We start from the raw sequence: 13,602 nt of genomic DNA on the forward strand, positions 1-13,602 counted from the left end.
CAGTGAAGCGATGTGGGGGAAGCTTGTCTTTTGTGCTGTACCTGTGCTGAGGAGATACTTGGAATGTAAAATAATTAATGGAGATATCCCATCTCCTAGAACTGGAAGGGACCTTGAAAGGTCATCGAGTCCAGCCCCCTGCCTTCACTAGCAGGACCAAGTACTGATTTTGCCCCAGATCCCCAAGTGGCCCCCTCAAGGATTGAACTCAGGATGGGTAATGAATGGTGTCCCTAGCCTCTGTTTGTCAGAGGGTGGATGGAGATGGATGGCAGGAGAGGGATCACTTGATCATTACCTGTTAGGTTCACTCCCTCTGGGGCACCTGGCATTGGCCAATGTTGGTAGACAGGATACGGGGCTAGACGGACCTTTGGTCTGACCCAGTATGGCCGTTCTTATGTGATGAACTGTTCTCTTGAAAATGTGCCTTTTCTATTTCCACATGCACTTGTGCTTTTTGCTATTTTTAATGTGCTTGTTCAAGAGCAATTTAAAGCAAACAGGATTATTAAGAGACAGCTCTAGGAAATACGGAGGACAAAATGTTTTGCTACCACAAATTGCATTTCTCTTATGGGATTATTACTGCCAGATTGGGTACTAATCTTGCTTCTTGGCCAGAAAGTCATTGGTTCAAATCCCACATCAGGCTATAATTAGGCTCCTAGTTCATGCTGACAGTATATTGCAGTACTGGGTGGTGGTGCATTGTCAAAGGTTCTCTCCTTTAGACAATAAATGAGAGAAATGTCCTGTCAGAGGGTAGCTGGCCTGCTGAAGGGATCGGGGACCCAGCCTGCCTTTTACAGGTTTCATGAGGGGGAATGAGGCAACTCAGGTTCAACTGGGACTTGTTAACTCAGAGTTATTGTGAGGCAGTTAGTTAGGCAGTGAAGTACCTGGACAAAAAATAAAAGGGAAGCTATGGACAGTTGGGAGGGTAGCTGCAGAAAAGAGGCTTCTGGGGAGAGGAACAGTCCCCAGGATGCAGAAAGAGCACAGCATGTGCACAGCATGATGCATTTGTTCATCTGTTTCACAATAATACTATCTCTTTGGGTTACTCTTTCAGTAAGAGAAGTCTGTAATTTCAGCAAATCTCTTGGAGTTTTTATTGAAGGGTGGGAGAACGATAGAACCCAAGCTGTGCCTTTGAAGCTACGGAGCTGAAAAGCAAATAAATAAATCATTGAAGCACCTTTCTCTGCTGTCTAGAAGCGTGAAATATGCGTGGGCAAGAATATTGCTATTTTATTTAATGACTGCTTCTCATATAGCACTATGGTTTTGGGTTGTTTTAAGGCATTCCTTCCTGACGGAAGAGGAAAGCTTATTTATACCTTACAACACATATTTTCCAGGCTCCAGATGGTACTTGTGGCAGCAGGGTGAACACTTTAAAGTAGCAGCCAGCGTGAAATGGGGAGGAATACAATGATGGGGAGACAGAGGGACTTAGTAACAAAAGCTGCTCATTTTCTCTGGAATCTCGACAGGGAAAGAGAGAAATCAGTGATGTGCGACAAAACTCTGTGGGGAATCTTTCAAAACAATGACCAAGTGAGAAATCAAAGTAGAATGAAACCAAAGCGTGTATCCCCTGAGAAAAGTGTTATGATGAACCTGCCCTATGTTCTTTGTATAGGAGAGTAAACAAAGAGTTTGTGATTGATTGAGAGCCCTGTGGGAGAACGCCAGCGAGTTGGCACACAAAGCAGCATTTAATTTTGAGAGGGACAAGTGTAGGCACAAAGGAGAACAATGAAAATTAGAAGCTATGATTCTTGTCAGGTAAGACCAGGAGATTTTTTTTTTTTTCTCAGAACATGCTGTAGAAGCACCTTAGAGAAATAAATTCAGTGAAGGTGAGATGCGAGCATTTTAAAACTCAGTAAAGAGAGAACTTCAGTGCTAAGGGCTTCAGCATTAGCTGTCAGAACAGTTCAAGGTAAACAGGTTTTCAGCGGTGTCTAACAAAGAACAGTGACTATTGTTCACAGAGGGAGCAGGATCAATTGGTCACTAAGGGTACATCTACACTACAGGGGGGAGTCGATTTAAGATACGCAAATTCAGCTACGTGAATAGCGTAGCTGAATTCGACGTATCGCAGCCGACTTACCCCGCTGTAGGGACGGCGGCAAAATCGACTTCTGCGGCTTTCTGTCGACAGCGCTTACTACCACCTCCGCTGGTGGAGTAAGAGCGTCGATTCGGGGATCGATTGTTGCGTCCCGATGGGACGCGATAAATCGATCCCCGAGAGGTCGATTTCTACCCGCCGATTCAGGCAGGTAGTGTAGACCTAGCCTAAGATACTAATGCTGGTAATGACAAATGGGTTGGAATAGACAGAAGCTAGTTTGTCTCTGTGACTCCCTGTTATCTCTTGTCTTAGATTGTAAGTTATTTGGGGCAAGAATCAGTGTTTGGTTTTGTGTTTGTACAGTGGTCCTCCATGACTGGGGCTCCTAGACGTTACTGAAATACACATAAGAAATAATGAAATCACTTAAATGTGTTTATTTGCTGTTGGTATTTCTGTCACATCTAGATGCCCCAGTCTTGGGTCAGGGTCCCATAGTGCTAGGCACAGACAAACATACACCAAAACGTGCTCCTTGCCTCAACGTTCTTAGTTTTAAACCTCTGTACGTATACTTTGCATTATGAGTTATGACAATCGCTGAGTGCAGTCTATCTAGTCAAGTGCCTCCAAAGAACTCTGGTCATGGGCAGAGAAATAAGATACATGTCTGTGCATGGCAATATATGCCTGTCTGCTGGCTAAAAACCAAGGGAGAAGGTACGGTTGCCACACCCATGAGTGACATAGTTATACCCACCCAACACTCCGATTAGACAGCGCTACCTCAACGGAAGAAGCTCCCCTTTCAGTGTAGGGGTGTCTTTGCTTACACCCTCCAGCATGCTGCACCAATACAGCGTTTTAAGTGTAGACCTGCCCTAAGTAAATTTCCCAGACATGAAGAAGAGCTGTGTGTCGCTCAAAGGCTTGTATCTCTCACCGTCAGAAGTTGGGCCAATAAAAGGTATTATCTCACCCACTGGTGAGGTAGTGAGTTTCACAGTAAGGCAGTCTATATCCCTTCATGGGGTTGAAATGCCCAGAAGTAAAATATCTGTCTTTGCAATGAATAACATAACTATTCACTATTGAAACAAGGGTTTCATGCCCAAAAAAAGGGGTTGGACGTGGAGCGGGAGGGCGGGGAGAAGCTGGGTTCTTGGGAGCAAAAAGCTACAGAGATAAGTGTGGAATCAGGAAATGGAACTTGAGTTGTTCTTTTCATTTATCAGACAGGTAGAAGAGGTCATTACTGGTCAAAGATTTTTCCCCACCATTGTCTTTACCCCCTTGACTCTTCCTCGGTTTCCCACGACCAATGGGAGTTGCACCAAAATAATTGACCACTAACTATAACACACTGTCCACCTCTAAACCAGGAAAAATTGAAATAACTTTAGACGTGAACCGTTATTTAATTTAAGTGAAACTATCATAAGGGAAATGTTAATTTTGGCTGATTACCAAATAAATAATGGGAAAACAAGGCTGCCCTTCAAGTCAAGGTACTTGCCACTAAGAATATTGTTTTGAAGGTCATGAATTCTATGGAAATGTTTGTCAGTGGTTCAAAGAGAAGAAGATGGAGAGCATACAAACTATTCCAAACTAGGTTCAAATCAGAGTGGGAAGATATGGTCTCCTAGGGAATTCTGAGGTGAAGTTGTCCTAAAAATTGTATAAAAAAAGAGGGGAGGGGGGAGGAGAGTGGGAACAAACCTGGGAATCCTGCACTGTTTTGCCCATGATGTTTTCCAGAGCTGTGACCTGGACCTACAGAGGTGGAGTTATGTCTAGGGTCCTACCAAATTCACGGCCATGAAAAATACGTCACAGACTGAAATCTGGTCTCCCACTGTGAAATCGGTTCTTTTGTGTGCTTTTACCTTATACTATATAGATTTCGTGGTGGAGACCAGCTTATCTCAAATTGGGGGTCCTGACCCAAAAGGGAGTTGCAGGGGGGTCACTAGGTTATTTTAGGGGGTCATGGTATTGACACCCTTACTTCTGCGCTGACTTCAGAGCTAGGCAGCTGGAGAGCCGCGCTGTTGGCCAGGCACCTAGCTCTGAAGGCAGTGCCCCACCAGCAGCAACGCAGAATTAACGATGGCAATACTATACCATGCCACTCTTACTTCTGTGTTGCTGTCTTCAGAGCTGGGTGGCTGGACAGTGGCAGTTGCTGACTGAGAGCCCAGCTCTGGAGGCAAAAGCACAGAAGTAAGGGTGGCAATACCTTACCATCCCATCTTTACTTCTGCGCTGCTGCTGATGGCGGTGCTGCCTTCAGAGCTGGGCTCCCAGCAAACAGCCACCACTCTCCAGCTGCCCAGCTCTGAAGGTAGCGCCACCACCTGCAGCAGCGCAGAAGTAAGGGTAGCAGTGCCGCAACCCCTCCCTACAATAACGTTGCAACCCCCTATTCCCACCCCCCAACACACATACACAACTCCTTTTTGGGTCAGGACCTTTACAATTACAACACAGTGAAATTTCAGATTTAAATAGCTGAAATCGTGACATTTATTATTTTTAAAGTCCTATGACCATGAAATTGAGCAAAATGGACCATGAATTTGGTAGGGTCCTAGTTATGTCCTTTGCCCAGTCCTTTCTATAAGAAGTCTCAAATGGAAGAGATACATACTGTGCTGCCCTGTTTCCTAGAAGTTTGCACCTGCAGGATAATTTAGTCAAGATGTGGTATTTGGTAGAACAGATGGAGAACGACCTAGACTTCAGATGGGCACCACTTAATTTGTATGAGACCTGCTGCTTGGACATGTAACTATCTCCCTTTACTAACCAGTCCTTGAAAGAAAATGTTTCAAGGGTCAAGTTCATCTGAACAAATTATGAACCCATAGTTAACCTCTGATGTGACCTAATGTGTTGTGACAAGTTAACAGAAAAGGAAAGAGAGAGAGACAGAACAATTCAATCAACTCTTTCTGCCTGGAAGTCCACATGCTTCTTTTTTTATCCTCATCTTCCTTGGCAGCTCTCATCTTTGTGAACAGGGGCATCCCTAGCTGATCTCAAATGACTAAAAGGGAGAAAAAATGTTAGAATTCCTAGAGAGATGGATATGATAGACAGCAAACATTGGAATGGTATGAAACCATGATACTATCTGGGGAGAGGAGGGGAGAATATTCTCTGCCTTCCAGTTCTCTGGAGTAAGAGGGGGGAAAATACTAGATATAAAACTCAAGCACAGTGTGTGTCGCTGGCCTCAGGAATCATGTAATTGATTCATATTTTTCTGTTTCCTGGAGAGTTCAATATACAAATGTACTGTTTCTTAGTTACACAAAGATCAAAGAAGAAATATTTAACTGCCTTCCTGTGTATCACATCATCCAACCAGAGGATATTCAAGGGCATGTACTGTAGATATGTTATCAGATGTTGAGTAGAAGCGGAGAGCAAAGGAAATGAAGGTGTGAAAATAAAAGTGGAGTTAGGCAGGGAATTTTTTTCCTCTCTCTCTGGATCTCACTAGGGGTTCATACTGAGTACAGGAGCAAAAGAGAGGGGTAGGAAAATCAGTACCACTGGAGACTGTCACTTTCATGATCTTGCTTTTGCTGGTAGTGTTGTATTGACTATACCAAAAGCAGAAAATTTGCAACTTGAAACAGATAATTCATACACAACGTCAAATTGCATCCAGTGGACTGAAAGAAGACAAAAGAGAGAGACAGAGGAATGCTAACAGTGTATCAGATGGGGAGAAGCTGGAGCAATGGGAAGCTATATTATGTTGTTAAGAAATTAGCTCTAGAAATGGGAAATTTTCAAGTGCATTTAAAGCCAATGCCTGAAGAACTAAAACTAATAAAGCCACTGGTAAAGAATCAATTTTGCACAAGTTGAATAGGAACATGCAACCAGCTAAAAATATTGATGGCTTCATTACCAGCCATTTAGGACAAAATATTCCATGTCAATCTTTATTACCATAGACTGTGTTCATCCAAAATTGCTCCCACTGCTGTAAATTCAGCAGATGCTCCATGTCATCTAGGTTATACAGCCACAGAAGGTACTTCCTGTTCTGAATGGATATGTTCCCTCTAAATGCTGCTGCATTAAGTCTAAGTGCTACATGGTTGATGAGGTCTAAAGAGTTAGAATTTGCCTTGCCTAGGAGCCATATATGACTAGTAGGGAATGATGCCAGTGGAATGCATCTCTCCCAACATTATAATGCAAGAGTTAGTTTCTTCTCTGGATGCCTGATAATCAATTAGCCAGGCACAATTTAAAAGGAGTTATACTACTAGCCAATGGTGGTGGATCCACACTGGAACTCAGGCAGAGGAAATTGTCCAAATTTCAACTCTCCAAGTGTGATCAAAGGAGGACCAGAGAAAGCATCTCGTCAGTTGGGCAAGACCTCAAAACAAGCATGGTTCTGACCTGGAGCAAGACCATTCCCCACTTCTCCATTCATAGATGATTAGCCATGAAGTGTCCTCATAATGAAGTTGTGTGTATTCTTTAAAGGCAGAAACAGACCCAGACATGTTCCTCTTCCCTTAGTCCAATTAGCCACACAAGACGTTTACTACAGACCTGAGTTTATCACAATAACCACACAATGTGCACTGGGGGACAAAGACAAAGGGAGGATAGGGAATGGTGGTGTTCCCTGCAGTGGAGCTGTTTGTTTGTTTTTTCTCCTGTTTGTGTATCTTTTGGATTTATCTCTGGAATAGATCAGTCTGGTAAGCAGCATATGTGGTCTTCCAGAGCATATGGATGCAATTTTCATAGGTGCCTCAGGGATATGATTGACAATTCCCATTAAAATTAATGTTAATTAAGTATCCAAAATCCCTGACAAATTGCAGCCTTTGAGCCTCAGTAGGTCAGAAGACAAACCCAGAGTCATGCCTGTACTTCTCTTAGGGTATGTCTACACTACGAGAGTAGTTCGATTTTACTTAAAGCGAATTTGTGGAATCGATATTACAAAGTCGAATGTGTGTATCCACACTAAGGACAGTAATTCGACTTTGTGAGTCCACACTAACGGGGTAAGCGTCGACATTGGAAACGGTGCACTGGGGGTAGCTATCTCACAGTTCCCGCAGTCCCCGCTGCCCATTGGAATTCTGGGTCGAGCCCCCAATGCCTGCCGCGGCAAAAAAATGTGTTGAGGGTGGTTTTCGGTAACTGTCATCATTCAACCCTCACTCCCGCCCTCGCTCCATGAAAGCGCCGGCGGGCAATCAGTTCGCGCACTTTTCTGGTGATTGACAGCGCGGACGCCACAGCACCGCGAACATGGAGCCCGCTGCGATCATCGCTGCAGTTATGGCCGTTGTCAACACCTCGCGCCTTATCATGCACCTTTTTCAGAGGCAGATGCTGAGAAATCGGGTGAGGAGGCTATGGCAGCACAGTGAGGACATTAAGTCTGAGAGGGGCACAGACCTCTCACAAAGCATGGGACCCTGCGCCGTGGACATCATGGTGGCAATGGGTCATGTTGATGCTGTGGAACGGTGATTCTGGGCCCGGGAAACAAGCACGGACTGGTGGGACCGCATAGTGCTGCAGGTCTGGGATGAATCACAGTGGCTGCGAAACTTTCAGATGCGTAAGGGAACTTTCCTGGAACTTTGTGAGTTGCTGTCCCCTGCCCTGAAGCGCAAGGACACCCGGATCCGAGCAGCCCTGACTGTCCAGAAGAGAGTGGCCATAGCCCTCTGGAAGTTTGCAACGCCAGACAGCTACCGGTCAGTCGCGAATCAATTTGGAGTGGGCAAATCTACCGTGGGGGTTGCTGTGATGCAAGTAGCCAACGCAATCGTTGAGCTACTACTGTCAAAGGTAGTGACCCTGGGAAACGTGCAGGTGATCATAGATGGCTTCGCTGCGATGGGATTCCCAAACTGCGGTGGGGCTATAGATGGAACTCACATCCCTATCCTGGGACTGGACCACCAGGCCAGCCAGTACATTAACTGAAAGGGCTACTTTTCAATGGTGCTGCAAGCACTGGTGGACCATAGGGGACGTTTTACCAACATCAACATCGGATGGCCAGGCAAGGTTCATGACGCTCGCGTTTTCAGGAACTCTGGTCTGTTTAGACGGCTGCAGGAAGGTATTTACTTTCCAGACCACAAAATAATTGTTGGGGATGTGGAGATGCCTATAGTGATCCTCGGGGACCCAGCCTACCCACTAATGCCCTGGCTCATGAAGCCCTATACAGGTGCGCTGGACAGTGAAAAAGAACTCTTCAACTACCGGCTGAGTAAGTGCAGAATGGTGGTGGAGTGTGCTTTTGGACGTCTGAAGGGAAGATGGAGAAGCTTACTGACTCGCTCTGATCTCAGCGAAACCAATATCCCCATTGTTATTGCAGCTAGCTGTGTGCTCCACAATCTCTGTGAGAGCAAGGGGGAGATGTTTATGGTGGGGTGGGAGGTTGAGGCAAATCGCCTGGCTGCTGATTACGCCCAACCAGACACCCGGGCAATTAGAAGAGCCCAGCGGGACGCGCTGTGCATCCGGGAGTCTTTGAAAGCTAGGTTCCAGAGTGAGCAGGGTAACCTGTGACTATTACGTTTGTTTAAACAGAAGCTGAACCTGCCCCCGATTCTTTACTCAGTTAATGTTGACTATCCTCTCCAGTTACCAACCCCCTTCCTCCCCTTCCAACACACCTTTAAAAATAAAATAAATGAAACTTTGTTCATTAACACCGTTTTCTTTATTAAGGATTTCACGGTAAAGGGTTGAAACTGGGACGCAGACTGTGGTGGGGAGCGGGTGTAGTGATGGAAAGGACGCTTCTAAACTGGAGGAATGACAGACTCCTGCTCCTAGAGCGGTCCGCAGTGGTGGACTGGTTGTTTCAACGGAGCCTGTCACCCCTCCTTTTCGGGACTCTGTGTGTGGGGGCTATGTGACTTTGTGGCAGGGGAGGGCGGTTACAGATCCCCTGCTGCGTGGCTCTGGGATCCAGGCTAAGGACCGCTGCATAAGATCTGTAACCGCCCTCCCCCGCCACAAACTCACATAGCCTTCCCACACACATGAAAACCACCTCCCAGACTGACCAGTGTGCCTAGTGACTGCAATGTGTGTGTGACCTTCTGCTGAACCTGCCCCCGTGTCTGTACCCTGGTAAAGGTGACTGTGCTCTCCAATTACCAACCCCCTACCCCCCCATCAAACACACTCTCCTCTAAAAGAACATGACGGAAACAGTAATTAACAGAAACGTATTTTTTATTAAGAACTACACAGTTAGGGGATGAAACTGGGACGGGGGCTTGGGTGAGGTGCATTTGGAGGGAAGGAAAGGACGTATCGAATCTTTGGGAATGAAAGCCTTCTGCAATTTGAGCAGTCTGCAGGGGTGGAGTGACTGTTTTCACAGCTCCTGCCACCCCTCCTTCTTGGGACTTTGGGTGAGGGGGGGATGGGACTTTGTGGCGGGGGAGGGCAGTTAGAGATAGAATGCAGGGGGGCTCTGTCCTCCTGCCTCCGGTCCTGCAGAACATCTACAAGGCACTGGAGCATGTCCGTTTGCTCCCTCATTAGTCCAAGCAGTGTTTGAGCCGCCTGCTGGTCTTCCTGTCGCCACCTGTCGTCCCGTTCGCTATGTGATCGCTGGTATTGCGACATGTTCTCCCTCCACTGGGTCTGCTGTGCCGCCTCAGCTTGGGAACAGACCATAAGTTCTGAGAACATCTCGTCCCGTGTCCTTTTCTTTCGCTGCCTGATCTGCGCCAGCCTCTGGGAGGGGGATGCCGGGGTAGATCGGGAGACGCTCGCAGCTGTGGGATGGGAAAAAGGGAGTGAATTCCTCAAAAAGATACATTTTTGCAAACAATGAATATAGTCTTTCTCTGTGAACAAGACCATGCACAGTACCTATCACATGTGCACTCAGTACAAGGTTGAATTTTCTGTCTTCACCTTGAGTGCCTGGGGTCTTGCTGTACAGATCACACAAGTGGGGCCGGACAACGGAATTCGGCTAGCAGGCGGCCATGGTAAGCCGTAGACTTTTGGCTGCTTAAAGCTTAATTTACAGCAGTGCCCTCCTTTCACATTCCAAGCAATGCTCCTAGCATTGGCCAGTTCCTGCTGCCGGCGATCTGGCAGGCATGAACTCTGCCCCTGTCCCACCCCTGTCGCGGTTGTCCCCGGGAAAGATCCCTGCATGCTGCCGGCGATCCGCTCAGCATGAACGGTTCGCCTCCCCGCTCCCACCGCGTGGCTGTAAACCGCCGGTTACAGTTATTTAAAGGAACAGGCAATCAGTCCCCATATTAAAATTCCCCTAATTCAAAGCAGGTCACCATGAGTGATATCACTCTGAGGATTACGGAGGCAGAGAAAGACCGCATGCTGCGTGAATGCCAGCAAACACCAGGGCCGTATGCCACCATGCTTTGCCAGGCAATGATCCCGGAGTACGTGCTGCTAGCCTGGCGCGGAAAAGTTTCCTACCATGGAAGACGCAATAAGGCCGCTCTCCCCTGGAACCTGATGCAAAGGCTTTCACATTACCTCCTGGAGAGCTTCGTGGAGATGTCCCTGGAGGATTTCTCCTCTATCCCCAGACATGTTAACAGACTTTTCCAGTAGCTGCACTGGCAAGGAGTAAAAAGTTAAGCGCCTAGGGCAAACTAATCATTAAAAACCCAATGCTAACATACTATGTCTATTCTATTCAAAATAAATGTTTAAAACACTTACCTACTGATGTTTCCCCTGATTTACGGTCCGGGTTACTGCCTTGGGAGGGTTGGTAGGGGATCTCCGTGAGGGTGACGAAGAGATCCTGGCTGTCGGGGAAATCAGCGTTGAAAGCGCTGTTGACTGCCTCATCCTTCTCATCTCCTTCCTCATCTTTCCCGTCTGCGAACAGCTCCGAGGAAGTGGCCATTGACAATACCCCATCGTCAGAGTCCACGGACAGTGGTGGGGTAGTGGTGGAGGCCGCACCTAGAATGGAATGCAGTGCCACGTAGAAACGGCATGTCTGGGGCTGGGATCTGGAGTGTCCGTTTGACTCTTTGGTCTTCTGGTATGCTTGTCTCAGCTCCTTGATTTTCACGCGGCACTGCGTTGCATCCCGGCTGTATCTTCTCTCCGTCATGGCTTTTGAGATCTTCTCGTAGATCTTCGCATTCCGTCTTTTCGATTGCAGCTCCGAAAGCACGGACTCATCGCCCCACACAGCAATCAGATCCAAGACTTCCCGATCAGTCCATGCTGGGGCCCTCTTTCTATTCAGCGATTGCATGGTCACCTCTGATGGAGAGCTCTGCATCGTTGCCAGTGCTGCTGAGCTAGCCACGATGTCCAAACAGGAAATGAGATTCAAACTGCCCAGACAGGAAAAGGAATTCAAATTTTCCCAGGGCTCTTCCTGTGTGACTGGTCAGAGCATCCGAGCTTGGACTGCTGTCCAGAGCGTCAACAGAGTGGTGCACTGTGGGATAGCTCCCGGAGCTATTAGCGTCGAATTCCGTCCTCACTAACCCTAATTCGACGTGGCCATGTCGAATTTAGCGCTACTCCACTCGTCGGGGAGGAGTACAGAAATTGATTTAAAGAGATCTCTATGTCGAAATAAATAGCTTCGTTGTGTGGACGGGTGCAGGGTTAATTTGAATTAACGGTGCTAAATTCGACATAACCTCCTAGTGTAGACCAGGCCTTAGGGTGCAATCCCACCATTCAGCCCCAGTCTTAGACTCACAAGGTCACAGCACCCCTGTTCACCAATGCTGTCCTCAGCATGCACCGCTGGGTTTGGGGCCCTGCTCTATACTGCCTTCCAGGAGCTTGTGACCAGGATAAAAATGTAGTGACAGAGTATAGTTTATTTATCTGTAGGAACATAACAGAGGAATGGGTTTAAACAACAAAGGCCTATATGTGTATTGTCTTAACTAAATCTTAGCCTTTCCTTGCAGGGTCAGGTAGGGCCCCCTTGTCCCAGAAATCCCCTGCCCAGCACTAGAGCTGGGTGAGGCAGACAGCATCCCTGCAGTGTCTGCTTCTCAGTCTGACCTTCCGTCAGCATCCTCCCTGAGTTCACAGGCGGTCTTTTGTTAATTGCAAAGTCCCTTTGGTTGACCTGGGACCTTTGTATGTAGCCAATCTGGTGTATGCATCTTGCTTCCCCCCCCCCCACCTCCACTGAGTACCTCCACTGCAGGCTTTCATCAGTGAATTTGTTTCTTACTGTCCATTTGAGCACCAGAAATTGAATTTGAGTCATTGTCCAACTTCCTGGGGTTGTGCAAAGGCTCCCAGGACTGAGTTAACTCTTTGTCCCACCTGTAGCAGGCAGCATTATAATAATCATATATAGGGTTACCATACAGCTGGGTTTTCCCGGACACTGACTCACTTTTTGAGGCTCTGGCCTCTGTCTGAGCGAATTGTTCAAACCACAGGAAATGTCCGGGACTTTTGCAGACCAGACATTGTAGCTCATAAAGAGCCCTGATTGGTCCACTTCCCGACTGGTCCCTCCCCTGCAACTGCAGTTTCTGGATCCCACCCACCCAGGCCCCGGCTCCCAGCCCAATGACTGTCATTGTGTCCTGGGCTTGCACCAGACACTCTACCACTATGGCAGGGAGTGATGCTGCCCCCCACTTCCAGTGAGTACCCCCACTGCAGGTATCCCCTCCAGCACCCCAAACTGTACCTCCACCCGGCAGTGTCCTCTTTTGGGGAACCTGAAATATGGTAACCCTAATCATATAGACGGAAGTACACACACAATTTAAAAAAAAATACAGATATCTCTAACCTCTTTCTGGAGAATTGGATTTCCTCATTAAAACGTGTCCACTTACAATCTACACCAACAATGGAGAAAGGGGTATTTTTCTTTTCAAACCTGAATAAGGCTGACGAATGGACTGCCTGCATTGGTAACTGGACTTCTGTGCCCAGAGGAACAAGTACAGAGGGACAGTAGAACCTCAGAGTTACGGACGCCTTAGGAATGGAAGTTGTTCGTAACTCTGAAATGTTCATAAGGCTGAACAGAATGCTACGGTTCTTCCCTCAAAAGTTTACAGTTGAGCATTGACTTAATACAGCTTTGAAACTTTACTATGCAGAAATAAATGCTGCTTTCCCTTTATTTTGTGGTTTACATTTAACGTAGTCTGCACTGTATTTTTTTTTTTTGGTCTCTTCTGCCTGATCTGGTCACTGTGGTGACTGGTCAGTCCGTAACTCTGGTGTTCGTAACTGTCATAACTATAAAGGGAAGGGTAATAGCTGTCCTGTGTACAGTACTATAAATCCCTCCTGGCCAGAGACTCCAAAATCCTTTTCCCTGTAAAGGGTTAAGAAGCTCAGGTACCTGGCTGGCATCTGACCTAAAGGACCAATAAGGGGACAAGATACTTTCAAATCTTGGGGGGGGAAGGCTTTTGTTTGTGTTCTTTGTTTTGGGATGGTGTTCGTTCTCGGGGACTGAGAGGGACCAGACATCAATC

General features: G+C 47.0%; 1 long non-coding RNA gene across 1 annotated transcript in view; it reads left to right on the top strand.

Annotated features, from left to right (window-relative positions):
• Positions 1–1,665: 1,665 nt before the first annotated feature.
• The window catches only part of LOC135972441 (uncharacterized), a 75,784-nt gene continuing 63,847 nt past the window's right edge, over positions 1,666–13,602 (top strand). The window contains exon 1 of the long non-coding RNA XR_010588907.1: positions 1,666–1,794. This is a non-coding gene — a long non-coding RNA (uncharacterized LOC135972441). The remainder of the gene's footprint in view (positions 1,795–13,602) is intronic.

This window comes from Chrysemys picta, chromosome 6, assembly GCF_011386835.1.
Source record: "Chrysemys picta bellii isolate R12L10 chromosome 6, ASM1138683v2, whole genome shotgun sequence".
NCBI classification, from domain to species: domain Eukaryota; kingdom Metazoa; phylum Chordata; order Testudines; family Emydidae; genus Chrysemys; species Chrysemys picta.